Source organism: Coenobita brevimanus, chromosome 6 (genome assembly GCF_032717465.1).
Source record: "Coenobita brevimanus isolate Jiangsu-jjx chromosome 6, ASM3271746v2, whole genome shotgun sequence".
NCBI classification, from domain to species: Eukaryota; Metazoa; Arthropoda; class Malacostraca; order Decapoda; family Coenobitidae; genus Coenobita; species Coenobita brevimanus.
In genome coordinates this window covers 51,405,288-51,423,223 of record NC_136959.1, presented here as the reverse complement: position 1 = coordinate 51,423,223, position 17,936 = coordinate 51,405,288, and positions in this window count along the sequence as shown.

Below are 17,936 nucleotides of genomic sequence, written 5' to 3'. Positions count from 1 at the left end.
GTTATATTGGTGCTGCTGTCTGCCTGTGATCTATTATTTTAGTGCCTTTGTTATTGATATTATTGTTGCTGGTGTTGCGGTGGCTGCTGATGCTATTTCTGGAATGATGGTGGCGGTGATGGTGTTTTTTTTTTTTTTTTGTTATTGCTTTATTATTACGGTATTATTATTATTATTATTATTTTTATTATTATTATTATCAATTATTATTATTATTATTATTACTATTATCACTAGTTTGAAGTTGATGTCAAAAGGTCAGAAATGAGTCATAACTCGGAAACCGGTGGCCAGATTGGACTGGAAGTTGTCTTATTCTTCAAGTCAGAGCATTATAACAGTAGTTTGCTCTAACAAAAACTGCGCTAAGTTGAGCGGTTTTTGCTGTGTCACGGTAACAAACAAACCAACAAACATACAGAATTCGGATCATTGTAATTTATCATTATCATTTTTATCATCATTATTATTATTATTATTACTATTATTATTACTACTACTACTACTAAAGTACTACTACTGCGACTGCTACTACTACTACTACTGTAGTAACTTCTGCTTCGCAACATGACATGGAGGAGAAATATTAAGAATTCCAAGATGTATTGTGTACTGAGGGTAATATGTTGTTATTTCTCCGTAAATTAATTAATTGCTCTCAAGAAATACTCTGCCCCGTCTTAAATCCCAGAATTTCTAGGAATTTTAATATAAACATGTATACTGAATATGAGATTAATTTTCTCCACTGAATATTGCTCCTTGTACAACCAGAGACAGAAGTGCGCCTAATATTCACCCTCTTATGTATCTGTCTTTCCTCTAATATTCCTGAGATGAGAGATGCGTGGTATGTTTCCCTGCACGTAATGGCTCTCTTTGATATCGTGCGTCAGGGAGGAAAGCCATCGACATGCCCTAAGTGAAGGTACAGGCAATGGAACAGCAAGCCAACTTTTGTCCTTGGCTGTACAGTTCCGGACAATAATTTGGCTCCACTTTACAGTATAGTCGAAGAGTTATGAAATACGTCCAAAATATTCCGAAAAGTTGGTTGGGTTCCGAAGATCGCGTCACTGAGTTTTACATGTCATCGCTCCCTATCTAGATAATTATAAGTGAATCAATATGTATGTCCAAAAAGGTAAATACACGCGGCAGTAAATTACCTTTCTAAGATAAACCCAAGATCGTCGTATTTCCCCATCTGGAGGTATTGAAACTACGAAGTCAATAATTATTCTTCCTTCGCGACCTCTCAGCTTAGTGTTATTTGATAGATTAATATTTCTTCTGTTTCCCCAAAGAGCACGATATGTCAGCAGTTTGGATAAAAAATTATACTGGTTGTGTTGCAATCAGGTATATAAATAATGAAATGTACCTGGAATGTTGCAACCAGTTTTCATTAAAGGTGACATACAGTAGTTATTCCTTTGCGTCTGCTTGATATACTGTCGCCTCCTGTCATCAGTCTCACGAGGAAGGTTTATATGTCACTGAAAACTTACATATACATTTCACAGACAGCTTTGTATAATATTACGTATCTGTCGCTTGGTTTATCTATCCATCTAGCTATCTGTCAATCTGTCTGTCTATCTATGTTTCTACAAACTGGGCAGTCATCCATTTAAGTTCATAACCATTTCCCAATTTTTTCCTCTATTAAGCAAGTATGCACGCCAGACCATCACCTCAACGCTGACACAACTGTCAATTGGCGGAGCATTCATGAAGCTCGACGCCATAAATACACGCCACCAATACTGCAACACCATCATCACCTTAACAGCGCCATTAAATATTTGTGGTGCGGGTGCGGGGCGAGAGAGAAGCGTGCCGATAACGAGACGACACCGACAGCGATACCGATAACGACAAGGCCGATTACTCCAGCGACAGGGGGGCGTTCGATACCAGGGGGCCGAATTCACAAAGACACACGATCAGTTTTTCTGCCGTAAGTTGTGTTTTCGCAGGATGGACGAGGAAAGAGACTGGAGAATCTATCTTATATTCTTATTCCTACTGCAAAAAGAATCTTGGTTATGAGAGGAAAATTATCGCTGACTCAGGTTATACGTACAGTCGGCAACAGGAAGGAGTCAACACACACACACACACACACACACACACACACACACACACACACACACATTTTTCTGTAACATAAATGAAAGTAAATAACTCAGGGTGTCCGTTTTCTTTCAATTCTCTGTGCTGTTCAGGGCAGACTTACTCATTAAAATCTCCCAAAACAAGGACCAGAGGCTCCTACTTTTCCTGTGGCCGAAGGTATATTTGTTTTCCATGGGCATATAAGGAAAGGAGCTTGCATCTTCTTCCCTTGTCTCTAGTACTTCCTGCAGAAATAAAAGCCTGGTTACGAAAGGGGAAGTTTTGTAAGCGTGTCTGTGAGTCGCGGGTTCGATTCTGTAATTAAACACGCCTCCACTGCCTCGAGGAAGGATATTGTCAACTTGGCCAATGGATTAATTTAAACTTTCCTTTTGTCTTCTCGGCTATTGTTTTCCTTGGTTTGTCCCTGGTGTGTGTGTGTGTGTGTGTGTGTGTGTGTGTGTGTGTGTGTGTGTGTGTGTGTGTGTGTGTGTGTGTGTGTGTGTGTGTGTGTGTGTGTGTGGACATGGAGACTGGTTTAATGCGCCTGGGGCTGTAAAATAGGAGTAGAATGGACTGTTTGGTAGGAATGACTGGTGTTGTGGAGTGGGAGTGACTGTGGGGTGTGTGGGAGTCAGTAGTGACTGAGGGGTGTGTGGTGTGGGAGGGACTTACATGGTGTGGTAGAGACTGAAGTGATGTTGAAGTAACTGGTGGAAGGTGGGAATTGTTGGTGTTGTGGAGTGGAAGTGACTGGTAGAAAGTGGGTATTCTTGGTGCTGTGGAGTGGGAGTGACTGGAGTTGAAACACCCAGGGTAGTGGGGTGCACGCAACTGTGACTGCAGGGTGGTGACTGGCTGATCGTAACTGGGGGTCTGGAGTGGGGCTAACAGACTACGGGCGAGAGTGACTGTTTTGAGGTGGACTGACCGTAACTGAGTGGCCTATTTTGGGAAGGTGTAGTTCATTCACCTTAACCTGTCCCAGATTTTCGACGTTTCGCAGCTTAATTCACATACGTCATTGGCAGAAAAAAGACAATGCTACGAATGACATCTTTCCATGGCATTTCTTTGTGACTAGCACTGTATTCTACTGTTAATCCGCTATTATGACTGAACAATCAAGATGGAGAAATGACAATATTAGGCCAAGTTATGATGGAAATAATATAGTTACTAAGGGGTGACTAAGTCTGGAGCTGTGCAAGGAAAATAACTTAAGGACGCATATTCGTGGATTTAAGAAGTTCTGTACAATGTCTTCCTCAGCGATTAAAATTCCATAACGCATCTAAGCCCCTTCATCTCTACTTCGTCCTTTCCTTCTTTTATTACTATTGCCAGACTATTTCATTTCGCTTAACATAGGCTTTCGATTTAGCGGGTTACATTTCACCTTCACTGATCCTTTCACTACTGAGGGGCTCTTCTAAGATGCATATTATCAACAGGTGACAAAGAAGCAACTACTGTACAGAAAGACGCATCGCACAACAGAAATATTACCTTGTATATTTTTATGCCCTTCTGGTGTCGACAGGAACTACGTAATTAACCTACGAGAGAATATCACTGAATTATATGAAAAATAAGTCGGTAAAGAATGGGTGCCAAGGATCCTGCTAAGGTGACTATAATACTTTTCCTCTAACTTGACCTAAAAATCGTCATCTCTCCATCTTTAATGACAGAATATGATGACAGTCACGAAGAAGTGCTATGGAAAGGAAGAAGAGCCGTTGCACTGTCTTTTTTATGTACTACTGAGCTACGAGAAATAAGCCACAAAAGGATGATAATCTGGGCAAAGTAAAAGTGAAAAAAATATAGACTATGGACTTGGAAGTGAGTATGGTTTGGGTGATGGAGTATGAATGACGGTAGTTAGGTGTGACGGTGGCTGCGACGTGGAAGTGGTTTGGGATGCTGTGGCAGTTCGGGGGATGGGGGGGAAGAGGCGACCAGGCAGTATTGACCCCTCACCCTCACTTTTATATATATATATATTTTTTTTTTCTAAACTGTGTCATTAATTCCTGCAACAAGCGTACAAAACAGACTGAACGAAAAACTGAAATTCATGTTTGATAATTTGTCATCAAATGAATTTGACCCTGTTGATGAAGGTTTGTAGTTTACGCGCGTGAAAATAAAAATGCATATGTCTATATATCTATTTATCTATCTGTCTATCAATCTATATAAAGTAAAGACAATTTGGAGTCCCTACACTTTAACAATTGGTGGATCTGCGTCTGGGATAAATGTAACTAATTGTGGGGATGAATGCACAAGGTGACGGGTGTGTGTGAGTAGACCTGAATGTTGCCTGTGTCTTGAATGCTGAGGAGAGAGCGCATCTGAGTACAGCAAATGTGATGTGGTTTTGTTGTGTGTTGGCGGTGTCAGAATGGTTACGACGGAATGTTTGAAAGAGGGGGCGAAAGTGGGAGCAGGTGTGACAGGAGTGGAAAATACTAAATGGAGGAAACCAACGACTGAGAGAGTAGAGTGGAAGATACAGTATTAAGGGAGAGAAGGACAGAAACAACGACTGAGAGGTTAGAGTGAAAAATACAATATTAAAGGAGGGGAGGACAGGCACAACGACTGAGAGAGTAGGGTGGAAGGTACAGTGTTAAATGAGAGAAGGACAGGCACCACGACTGACGGAGTGGAGCAGAAGATACAGTATTAAGGAGAGAAGGGCAGAAACAACGACTAAAGGTGGAGGGTAATGAAGGATACTAATGGAGAGAAACAACGACTGAGAGCAAAGAGCAGTGACCCGATGCCCATCTGAATGTGTACCAGGTGGACTGCAGGTTGAAGATCCCCGGCTACTGAAGTCCATCCTTTTCTTTTCGAGGGATAGATATAGAACTGAGAACGTTTGTAAGATCTGGCAGAAGAGAGCCAGGCTTTCCCGTGAAGGCGTCCACCCCCCCCCCCGCATTAAAGTTCAGAAACAACAACTGTGGGTGCATCAGTTACAATATAATCCAGCGAATCTATTTTCTCCACGTTATATCCCCAGTTCACCCAGCATGAAATTCCTGACAAAGATAAAGTGAAAAGAGTAATAGCCCCGGCCGGCCGTGTCCGTGCGGTGCCGGAGGGCCAACATGCCTCACATTCGCTCTACATTTTTACCTCGCCGGCAGCTCATGTTCCTCTCCGGCCACCCTCTGCTTAAAAACACGAAGCTGGCGAGTATTGACGTTCCATCATGCTTAGTCCATTGCAAATCAGAATTACACGCAGCCAAGACTCACGGCCTCTCACACCTGTCCATACTTCCTCTTTCTAACTTCAACATCTGTGACTACAGTTCTAGTTTTGAATGGACTATTGTTGATGTAGGAGAGGGATGCCTTCCCGCGGTGCCACTGATATAACCGGCTGGCTTCGCTTTTCGATTATGCGCCCTTCTAGCAACAAATTCTCATCCCTTCTCTGTCTAACTCTCTGACGCAAGAGTTAACTGTTACTCCCAGTCATCCATGTATGCAACAGGTCAACTCTGGATCTGTCTCCCTCTGTCTGTATTTCCTACTGCCCATGATCTCCAGTCTTTCAAACGCAGTGCGCCCAGACATCTTGAAATGAATGGATCTTGAATTTGGCTCTCTGATATACTGTTTTTGTTTTTTCTTGTAGGAAACAATTTTGCCAGCTCCTGGCCTTTGGTTCCTTCTTTCTTTAAAAAAAAAGAAAGTCCCTCAATTCCTCCCTATCCCCCAGAGGAGGCTGATCGACTGCAATAGGGCATCTTCAGAGTGCAGTCCGCTGATATCACTTTCAGATAAGCCTGGGATTATAGCAACAGACGACAGAATCAGAGTGAGGGAGTATGGGTAGGGATGGAAGGGTGTGAGTCGTGACCAAGTGTAACTCTGATGTGGAATGGACTACAGTTACACGTAATCGAGGCAGAATGATAGAGTATGGGTTAGGAGTGGAAGGGGGTGCATAATGGCTGTGTAATTATAACATGTAATGGACTATAGTTACAGATAATGGCGTTAGCGTGAGAGAGTACAGGTGTGGAGGGATGTGAGAGGTGGCTGTGTGTGTTTCTAATTTGGAATGGCGTATAAATCGAGCCCGTGCAATTAGGGAGGAGAGCGGTAGTGTGCCGGGCTTCAGTCAGCGTGATTGAGGCGTCATCAGTCCAGGCGCGCCGCTGACACACGACCGTCCCTCGCAGGCCAGGTATTATTAGCCCCTACCTGGTCTGGCCTCACCGCGCCGCTCCACCCTTCCACTCTGACCACCTGCCATCAGTCCCCACCTACAAACATTCTAATTATCCCAGTCTTTCACCATCATACATTCATAACACAACTATACATGCTTCCTCCACCATCACACACTCCCACCATCATCATCATACACACCACCACCACTACACACTCCCACCATCATCACCACACACACCACCACCACCACCACACACTCCTATCATCAACACAGACACACTCACATCATCATCACCATATACTCTCACCACCACCACACACTCCCGCAATTATACTCACACTCATATCATTATTATCATCATAGCATACACAACCACCTTACACTCCCACCATTACGCACAGACTTCTCCCCCCTCCCCCACCACACACACACACACACACACACACACACACACACACACACACACACACACACACACACACACCACCACCACCACCACTACTACCACCACCACACAGGGGGAGGCGGTTGCTCAATCGGTAGAGAGGTGGCCTGCAGTCCTAACGGACCCAGGTTAGAATCCCGGCTGGGGCAGGGAACAGTTTAAGGATTTGAATTTCATTAAATCAGGCTTTACTGATCTACCAGAAGACCCGCCGACATGTCGTAAAAATACCCCCGCTAATACCAATACACCAGTCCTGCATGAGACAGCCCTAGCATGTATTCAATACGGACGGTGGGTGTTAGCGCCGAAGTGGTGACATGTAGAGGTGTATGGCATGTAGGAGGACCGCTGGGCCTTGATAGCAGGCTGTGAAGCCTATGCCCAGAGTCGGACACATTAAAAAAAAAAAAAAAAAAAAAAAAAAAAATACCACCATCACACTCCCACCACCACCACACATTTTCACCACCACCTCAAAGTTCCAACATAACATATTATCATTATCATCACACACTATCTGTACCACCACCACTATCACCACTGCCGCCACCGCCACCAAAAATATTTCAATCACTGTGCTTGCTTTTCATACGTCACTCTTTTTTAGTCTTTCTTTCTTTCTTTCTTTCTTTTTTTTTTCTTTTTTTTTTTTTTTGAATGATGGTACGACAAATTTTGCCTCCTTTGTGTTTGTTGATGATACTCCTTCACTTTCCTCTCCTTTTTAGTTGTTGTTCAGACTCAAACGTCACGTATCATTCTGAACTTGAGTTGGAAAATGACTTACTTGGCATTGGGGGCTTCGCTGCACCTTTCTTGGCGACTTAATTTGCTTATTGCAGCTTCTCACTCTAATGTATGCAGTTTAAGTCATGTAAATATCGTCACAGTTTGCATTACTAATATACAAGAGGTTACTGAAGTGTTCTGTGCCGAACAGATCACTATGTAAGAGGTGATACGAAATCATCAAAGTCACATAGAATGCAACCTCTTTAAGTGACTCCCACTGGTATGGTCAGAATTTTGATGCTTCACTTTAATTCTGTTACATGTGGGGAAGACAGCACTTTGTAAAGATACCACACTGATGCTGTGAAATAGTGAACCCTTTGATGGGACAGTTTCATTTTTAACGTTGCATATTTTTTTGCTGGGTGGCGTACTGACAGTTTCAGACCTCAACAAAGATGTATCAACAGCATGAATCGCGCTGATAAATTCACTCACGCACATGCCCGGTCAAAGTCTCTGTCAATATTGTGCTTCGTGTTGGTGTTGGCCGGCTCACAGTAGCCCAAAGGTACAGGTATTGACAATAGCATCGAGGCAAATTTCTGTCTAACTATTATGACACTCTTACACAATATTCTGAAAAGAGTGTTGGGCTTCGAATATCTGTTCACTTGGTGCCGAAAGTCATTGTTCACAGTCTTGTTTCTTATCGTTTTTGCTGGTGTGGCCACGGCTCGTCTGGACGTGAACACAGTATGCTGTGGACTGAAGTTGCCTCTCTCCTGTAGCCGCCATTCTCTTCACGAGGATAGGGAGGGCGCTGGGGGACGTTTGTATAACTGGCTGCCAAAATATATGGGTGCCACCACGTGAGGATATCCATTTTCAGTCCCTTCCTTGTCGTAATGAAATGGATTTATATTCATGTCCGCAACTATACATATAAACCTACCTCAAAGTCCGCAGCACTGAGTTTCGGCTTTACTTCATCTGGTTGGTAACGCGGAAAGCCAGGCGTCGTGCGAGGCCTTCGAGTGCTTTATATTTAGTTGCCTGGTGATACAAGTCCCTAATGTTACCCTCCAGAGAGCCATCGGGGAAAATGAGAGTTGTACCGAATTCACTGTTAATTTTGGCCTTAATTGTTACCGTCTTGTTACCCTCGTCTTATTTCTCTCTCTCTCTCTCTCTCTCAGTTCCTCCTTCATTTCACCTTCTATTCCCTCCCCTCATTTACGTCTCCCCGTCACGTGTTTCTTCTTTTTCTCCGTCTTCTCTTTTCGCCTCTTCACGTCTGTTCGTTCCTCTCTTCCCCGTTCGTTCTCGTTCCCCCCCCCCTCTCTCTCTCTCTCTCGTTCCTCTCATCCTGTATCTTTCTCCATCCTCTTTCTAATGTATTTCTTTCTAGTATACCCTACTGTAAGTCTTATCACCCCTCTCTCCCTCTTCCAAGTCCCTTCTCTCTTCTTTCACATGTACTCTCCTCTCCAGTATTTCTCCACTCTTCCCGTCTTCCCTTCGCTTCCTCCCCTTCCTCTCACTGAAGCTTTCCCTTTTCTTCTATCGCCCGCAGTCTCTACCTTCCTTCTGTCTCTCCATTTTCTTTTCCCTGATTTCCATTTTTGTCGGAAAGTCATTTTTATCCCTCTTTCCTCTTTTTTTTTTTTTTTTTTTTCACTTCCTTTCTCTCAGTCCTTGCATTCTTATGACGTACGTACATTAGCTGCTCTCTCTCTCTCTCTCTCTCTCTCTCTCTCTCTCTCTCGTGCTTTGTCTTCCCTTTCACTCCATTTTCTCCTACTGTGGTTGTGCGTGCTTGCCAATGTATGCATGTGTTTGGTCTTTGTTTAGGTGGGCCTTTTCTCTGTTGCGTCTGGGTACGTGAGCTTGTGAATATCCTTAAGTGCATCCCTGCGACTGTGTGTGTGTGTGTGTGTGTGTGTGTGTGTGTGTGTGTGTGTGTGTGTGTGTGTGTGTGTGTGTGTGTGTGTGTGTGTGTGTGTGTGTGTGTGTATTCCTTGCGTGTATGCAACTACAGATCCGTTCCTCTCTCTCTCCCTCTCTCTCTCTGTCCAGTTACGCCATCTCACATCAATATCAGCGTGTTTTTCCATCGGGCTAATACGTATTTTATCCAGTGCTTTAGCGTATCAAAAAACCTGCCTATCACGAGTTTTTCCAATGAATTACCGTGCATGGAAGAGTGGACCTCGGACATCAGCGCCCGTGTCCATCCCATTTGTTGTGTTATGAGTGATGGTTGCTCTGTGTGTGTGTGTGTGTGTGTGTGTGTGTGTGTGTGTGTGTGTGTGTGTTGATTTTTGGTGTGTAGGGGTATGTGAAGGGTTATATTGGTGTGTGTGTGTGTGTGTGTGTGTGTGTGTGTGTGTGTGTTGATTTTTGGTGTGTAGGGGTGTGTGAAGGGTTATATTGGTGTGTGTGTGTGTGTGTGTGTGTGTGTGTGTGTGTGTGTGTGTGTGTGTGTGTGTGTGTGTGTGTGTGTGTGTGTGTGTGTGTGTGTGTGTGTGTGTGTGTGTGTGTGTGTGTGTGTTGATTTTTGGTGTGTAGGGGTGTGTGAAGGGTTATATTGGTATGTGTGTGTGTGTGTGTGTGTGTGTGTGTGTGTGTGTGTGTGTGTGTGTGTGTGTGTATCTTGTTCTTTTTCTTTGTGTCTGGAAATATGCTTCATCTGCTTTGTGTGTGTGTGTGTGTGTGTGTGTTCTTTTTCTTTGTCTGGGAATATGCTTCATCTGCTTTGTGTGTGTGTGTGTGTGTGTGTGTGTGTGTGTGTTCTTTTTCTTTGTCTGGGAATATGCTTCATCTGCTTTGTGTGTGTGTGTGTGTGTGTGTGTGTGTGTGTGTGTGTGTGTGTGTGTGTGTGTGTGTGTGTGTGTGTGCGCGCTTGACCCGGATCTGTGCATATCAGTATATGGGTGTGCATAGGCGCTAAATACTCCAGCGTGTGTCTGTGTGTGCGTGTGTTTGCGTGCATGATCCTGTTTGTTCAAGAGCGAGTGCGTCTGATCCCCCCCCCCCAGTGTATGTGTGTATATGTGCATGTGCGTGCCTGTGTGCGCGTGGGCGTGTGTGCGGGGCTGGGTGTGCACGGGATAGAAATGTCAGGGGTGGGAGAAGAGAGGGAGGCGGTCTGGTGCTGTTGTTTCTTGTTTTAACTCACCGTTTTATCTCGCTTTGAGTTTACCTTATGTTTTATTTATTCATGGACCCTTCCCTGGGTGCCATTGGAGGCTTCGTAGCTCCTCTTCCATAGCGATTTATTCTGCTTATTATTCTCAGCATTCTCGCGTATGTCATCAGTTTCATTTTACATCAACATAGTTATCGCTAATTACATACAAGAGGACATATATACAGGTCTAATGTGCAAAATAAATCACTAAGGAAATTTTTTTACGAAATCTCCACAGCCACTCAGAATTCCGTGATAAATTTCGAACCTGGTTATCATCCGGTCTTACGTTTATATACCTTGAATATTCCATTTAAGTTTTTCTCATGTTTCACGTTCATATTCCTTGGTTAATTTTACGTCCAAATTTTTCGTCTATTTCGTACTAATTTATTTCTAGCTTTAAGTGATTATTCCTCGATTTATTTCATTCGAGTGAGCTTCCCGTGTACTCCTGTTACTCGATTTCACCCTCATATTCCTCTGGTTATTTCCACTCTGCCAGCCTTGTTTGACTCTCCTTGGTTTTCACTCCGGCTTTGCATGGCTTCGCTCCAGTTCTTTCAGTATGGCAATGTCTTTTCCTGTATATTTTTTGTTACCATTATGTAGGCAATTTTAAGCTTGGTGTGTGTGTGTGTGTGTTTTGTTTCTTTATGTCTGGGAATATGCTTGATCTGGGTCGTGTGTGTGTGTGTGTGTGTGTGTGTGTGTGTGTGTGTGTGTGTGTGTGTGTGTGTGTGTGTGTGTGTGTGTGTGTGTGTGTGTGTGTGTGTGTTTCTTTGTGTCTGGGAATATGCTTGATCTGGGTCGTGTGTGTGTGTACCTGTAGATTAAGGGATTAGACTTAACCTTCTTTATTCCTTCAACTGCTATACTCCTTTCAGTTTCACTTGTCCTAAATTTGCCATCCCTCTACCTTTTACCTTGAACTGCAACAAGAGATTAACACTAGAATATGATGCTAGTCACGATGAAGTGCTATGAAAGGGGGGTAGAGTCGCAACAATGTCTTTTAACGTCGCAAATCTATGAAGTTGTAAAAGGATGAAACTCTGACCCAAGTTAAGGTGAAAGTACTACATAGGCCAGTCTCCCAAACTGAGTAAATCATCCAGTCATCATCATCATCATCATCATCATCATCAGCATCATCATCATCATCATCAGCAGCCACTTCAAGTCCACTGCTGAACAAAGGTCTCCCCCAACTTTCTCCACGAATTCCTTGTAATAGCAGTTAAATCGGTAATATCCACTCTCATTTTAACCCCCCTGAGGTGTAGGGACCCGCGGCTAGGCTACTGTATTCAAGGGCATTTACAGGTACATGACCAGCCTACTTTGGCATGGAAACTGTTCAAGGCCGTCACCTCCGAGTGGGGCGTTCTGACCACTGCACCACTATTAGGAGAGCATTCTGTTAAGGCAACGTGGGCAGTATCTAACGCCTGTAGTTGGAAAGACTATCCCGGGTTGAATAAAATCGTCTGGGGATGGGGAGAAAAAAATATAAAAGACATCGCCAGATAGAGAGGGCTAACTTTTCAAGTTGAACAAAATCGTCAGGAGGAAACAAGAATAAAATCAAAATTGCGTCCTCGGATTGAAATGGTCGAGTACTTTATTACTTCCGCCAAGGAGGTTATGTTTCTGCCGGCGTTGGTTTGTTTGTCTGTTAGCAACTTTACTCAAAGAGTCATGAACGGATTTTGATAAAATTTTGTCGAAGGGTGGGCCATGGGCCAAGGAAGAAATAATTAAATTTGGGGGCGGATCCGGATCCGGAGTATCCCGCACAATATCTCCAAAAGTTGTGATGAATTTCGATGAAATTTTGTGGCTTGGTGGGCCATGGACCAGGAAAGAATTGATTATTTTAAATTTTGAGGAGGATCCGGATCTGGATCCGGATCCGGATCCTTTTTAATGGCCATGGCACTGGCAGAGGTATGCGCTCCCTCAGTGCTTTCTAGCTTTCTCTGTGTATTTGCCTTACTTTACCTCACCTACGGTTCGGTGCCTCCTGTCTGATGAACTGCTTTTTTTTTTTTTTTTTGTTCTTACCGATATTTTTTCTTTTTTTCTTTCCTGTTCTTATTTTTTTCTTTTTTGTTTTTATTTTTCTTTCCTTTTCTGTTCTTATTTTTTCATTTTCTTTTCTTTTGTTCTTATTTTTTCATTTTCTTTTCTTTTCTGTTATTTTTTTCTATTCTTAGTTTTTCTTTTTCTCCCCTATTTTGTTTTTTCCTATTTTTTTTTTTTTTTAGTTCTTGTATATCCGGACAATATAATTTCTTCGTGTCCTGGCCGTGAAGGAATTAGTGAAGGCTGTAACTAATCCCACCAGAATTGAATTATACTGACTGGAGAGTGCCAAAGGGTTAATGGTGTTTTGATCTAATTATAATCGTATTTTTTATTTCCTTTTCAATCAAGAGGATACTCATGTTATATTTTAAAATTTCTGTTTTTAGACACCCTTTGATGGAATTTGCTTCGTATCTCCTTATTTTTCTTCACTTTTTAGTTCGCGTTTTTCGTATACGGTTCGTGTTTTTCTCGTTCTATTACTCCAGTTTTTACTCTTGCATCAGTTCTCTTTCCATCTCTCGTTTCCAACTATTTTTTCACTTTATTTTCTTTTTCTTTTCCATTTTCAGTGTAGCTTTGATTCCGTGCTGTTACGTGGAGTTCACAGACATATTTACGGTTCACGCTCTGTCGTACCTTACTATGGAGCTGTTTTTGCAGGAGGACCGAGAGACACGGGGAGATTCTGCCATGTCTTTTTCTTGTTCATCCTGCAAAAAATACATACATCCTACGCTATTTTTTCTCATGTAACCACGATTTGTTTTTATATGAAGAACAAGAACGTGGGAAGGCTCGCACTCTCCTGGCCTTGCCTTTCCTGTGAAAATAAATCGGTTTACTCTAACTTGGCCTAAAACTTCTATCTTGCCATCTTGAATGCTGATTTGTACAATATATTAACAGCAGAATGCGATACTACTCACGAGAAGTGCCAAAAAAGGTTGTACTGTACAGCTGTTGCATTGTCTTCCTCTAACACTGAGTGAAATTAGCTGCAAAAGGAGAAAAATCTTGTCCAGGTTAAGGTGAAAGAACTATTGTTATGACAGGGAGTTGGTCTTAAGTTTGTTGGTGTATCCGGGTCTTAGAGTGTAATGTTTGTTGAGTGTTTTTCTCGCTACTATAAAACTATGCTCTGTTGTACCTCACCTCTATCAACCTTTGTTTCCCTCGTCATGTTTAGGTTATGTTGTAACTCTTGCTTCACCTTGCCTCATACTTCGTGCTTGGGTCTCTGGGTTGTTTTGTCATCTTGCTGCACTGGAATATTTTGTCCGGCATAAATAATCGTATCTGACACTCTTCTGTACTTTTCTTACTTTGTGTCTCGTTTACAGTTTCTTGCACTTCTTCATACCTCACCTCACACTTTATTTCATTAGTGGTTACTTTAGCCTCTTTTTCATATCTGTAATTTCACAGCTGTTTGACTAGGGGTGTAAGTGAGACGGAGGGGAAGACCTACGAGGAGGTGAAGGGATGGGGTGGAGCGGTGTATGAATGAGAGAGGCATAAGCTGGAGTGAGGGCAGCCTAAGTACAGAGTATGGGGTGACATGGAGGCGTTTTGTTTGAGGCTACCCCCACTGCGACTAAGGCGTCTGGTTACGGATAGACAGACAAAGTTTCAAATCTTACCTATGTTTTTTTTTTTTTTTTCCCCAGAGGTCCTTTAATTCCTAGATTGCCTCCTGGATTGCCTTAGCTATTACATGTTTTAATTTTTCTTGAAGTCTTTTGTCACATTTATGACCCCGTTCTTTACCCACAGACTTCCAACTTTCTATATACATCTGTGGTTTCTTGCTCTCCTCCTATCCATTCATTTTTGCTGTTAGAAGACGCAAGAGAGAGAGAGAGAGAGTAAAGCTAGCTTGTCTTGTTCTTGTAGCTCTTGCTGTTGCCGAAATCTCTGAAATAAACCTTCGTTGCCTTCAAACCAATTGATTCTGTAGCACCCATTTTCACAGGGTATACTTTCATGGTCTCTCAGCTCATTTTACTCATTCCTCTGTCGCCCACGCCCATCTTATTATCCCCCTATCCCCGACACATTAATTTTTCGGGGATATTTTTGAATACTTCACTGCACTCAAACCACTAATCCTACGGCCACCATTTTCACATGGTATACTTTCCTGCCACAGCCCCAACACACACTAATTTTCCAGTCCATCCCACCCATTCCGTTGTTCACCACTCACTCTTCTCCACCCTCTGTTGACGGTTTCATGATGCTATCACGCGGTCAGCTAACGCACTTCTTACCTCTTGTCTCACTTCCTTCACTAATTGCATAGTTTATGATGAATTACACGATTTTTTCCTTGCCTACTATCACATCTATAATTCCACCCCTGAGTTCTCTGTCCTTGTTTTGCCTATAATTCCACCCGAGTTCCCTGTCCTTGTTTTGTACCGTGTTGTAACCAATGGCCTCCCGCTAAAGGGCAAAAAAATATCACCCGCCGAAGAGGAAAAAATATTATCTATATGTCCGCATCGATTTATCAAAAACCGATGCTGGGAAAAACATGGAAATAATCATCGGACGTTCCTATTATGGATATTTACGTTTTCCCGGGAAACTGGAAGAGCTGGTGTTTCCTAAGTTCGTATTTAGATGCGAGATTCGGGGTCATGGACAGAGATAATTTCAGTACGGTATGGTTGGTGATTACACACACACACACACACACACACATGCATAAATACACTCATGACATACAGACATACAGACATACACATACAGACTCTCCTCCTCTCTCTCTCCCCCTCCCCGTTCCTCCCATACACATACAGACTCTCCTCCTCTCTCTCTCCCCCTCCCCGTTCCTCTCATACACAAAGCATTTTCTTTACTACTAACATTTTCCTAGCCAGACACGATTTTTTTTTTTACTCTTACAGCGATTACACACGTCAAAAATTTGTTCCCACAGTCTATACAGCTGTGAATACTATAATGCACTCTTTTGGTATCCTACGGCTGGTATCCTACACTTAGTATCGAGTATTTGACATCCAAGGCTTAGTATCTTGCACTTGATATCCAACATCTGACATCCTGCACTTGGTATCCTACACTTATTATCCTACACTTGGTATCCTACTCTTGGTATTCTGCATTAGGAATTCTACACTTATTATCATACATTGTTATCCTACACCTGTTGCACTTGGTATCCTATATTTGGTATCCTACAGTTGGTATCCTGCACTTAGCATCCTACACTTGGTATCAGTTGGCATCCTTCACTTGGTATCTTTCTCTTGGTATACTACACTTGATATCTTTCACTTGGTATCCTACACTTGGTACCAACTACTTCCAACCCTCATACTCACTCATTTACACCTTTCACCACCTTAATTACACCCTTTCTCTTCCCAGTTTGTGTAGGTGTTTCAATATTCTCTGTCCTCCTCTTTGTTCCTATCTCATCAACACTCATTTTGTTGCAGCCGACCAAACCCAGTGTGTATCCCTACCTGTGCCACTCGTTCACTCACTCCCTCACTGTATGGTTTTGAAGGATGAAATCTGACAGGTTGTAACCGTAGAATTTTATTAGCCTAGTCCCACTTACAGAGTGTGTGTTAAGGACTGGGGGGTTGCCTATTGGTGAGGTGTCTGGCGTGTTTCTGGGGTGTGTTTTAGGTGCGTGTAGTGTGTATCTTGTTTGTGTCTGGGGTGTATCTAAGGGATGTCCAGTGACAGAGTACACCTACTGGGTTGTGTTGAGATGGTGTATACGTTTCAGACGGGTGCTCCTATCAAAAGTGCCCTTGGTCTTGCTCATACATATTTCTTTTCCTTTCTTTTCAAGCATTCCTCTTTCCCCTTATACTTCTCCTCTTATACATTCATCCTGTCTCTTATATTTCCCCCTTTCAGATCTTACTTACCAGATGTGCTTCGCGCCCCACAAATTCCAATATTATCGGGCCATTCCTTTTCTCCTTCTCAAAACCCAGTCATCCCGGCTTTCCCATTTTTCCGCATTCTGTTTGCCTCGTCCGTTTGCCTCTCGTTACCATTTATTTCGCGTCTTTCCCTCGTCGTTTTCCTTCTTAGTTTCGCATCTCTTTATTTCGCAGACGTATAATTTTTAATAGTCCTGCTGCTGCCGGCGATTACATTCAGGTTACCAGAAGGCATATCGAGCCTCGCCAGTTCGAAAAATATCTCTTAAAATTTAAACAACCGCCTGTAGGTAGCAATGATAAATTAATATAAAAATAACAACAACAACAACAACAACAATAATAATAATAATAATAATAATAATAATAATAATAATAATAATAATCATAATAATAATAATCTACATTATAATGATCCGATTATGTATGTTTGTTACCGCAGCACAGCAAAAGTGGCGCATGTAGCGCAAAATTTTTGTCAGAGCAAGGTACTGTTAAAATGCTCTAACTTGAAGAATAAAACAATTTCAAGTCCAATCGGGCCACCGGTTCCCGAGTTATGACGCATTTCTGAAGATAGGAAGTGACTTGACATCGAGTTGAAGGCCGCCTAAGGCGGCCTAAAGCGAGTAATAATAATAATAACAACAACAACAATAATAATAATAATAATAATAAAATTCGAGAGGTTAACTTATTCAGAACGAATACTTATTCTATTCTTGCAACCTTCAGATGGTTTTATTCAGCTTCAGATAGGCCTTTCGAGCTGGAGAAATTATGTACAGCTTACATCAACCCGTTCAAGACGAGAGAGATTTCATATGTTAAAGGAAATACTATCTAATTAGCAAGACTGAAATGGAAGAATAGGTCATCGGATTGAAGGCATTAATAGTCCAAAGAGTAAAACGGAAGGCTGCAGAAAAGTAGGAATTGCAGTATTGATCTGAACTGTGTGGAAGAAAAGAAAGTCGACGAATGACAGTATTGTGATCCCCACTCCAATACATCAAAGTGAGGCTTGGACCCTGTTGGAAGGACACAAGGAGAGAGAGAGAGAGAGAGAGAGAGAGAGAGAGAGGTGTGTGTGTGTGTGTGTGTGTGTGTGTGTGTGTGTGTGTGTGTGTGTGTGTGTGTGTGTGTGTTGGATATGTGGAAGAGGAAGTTGGAGACGGAGGCAGGAGAAGTTAGGAGAAGAGGAAATGAGATA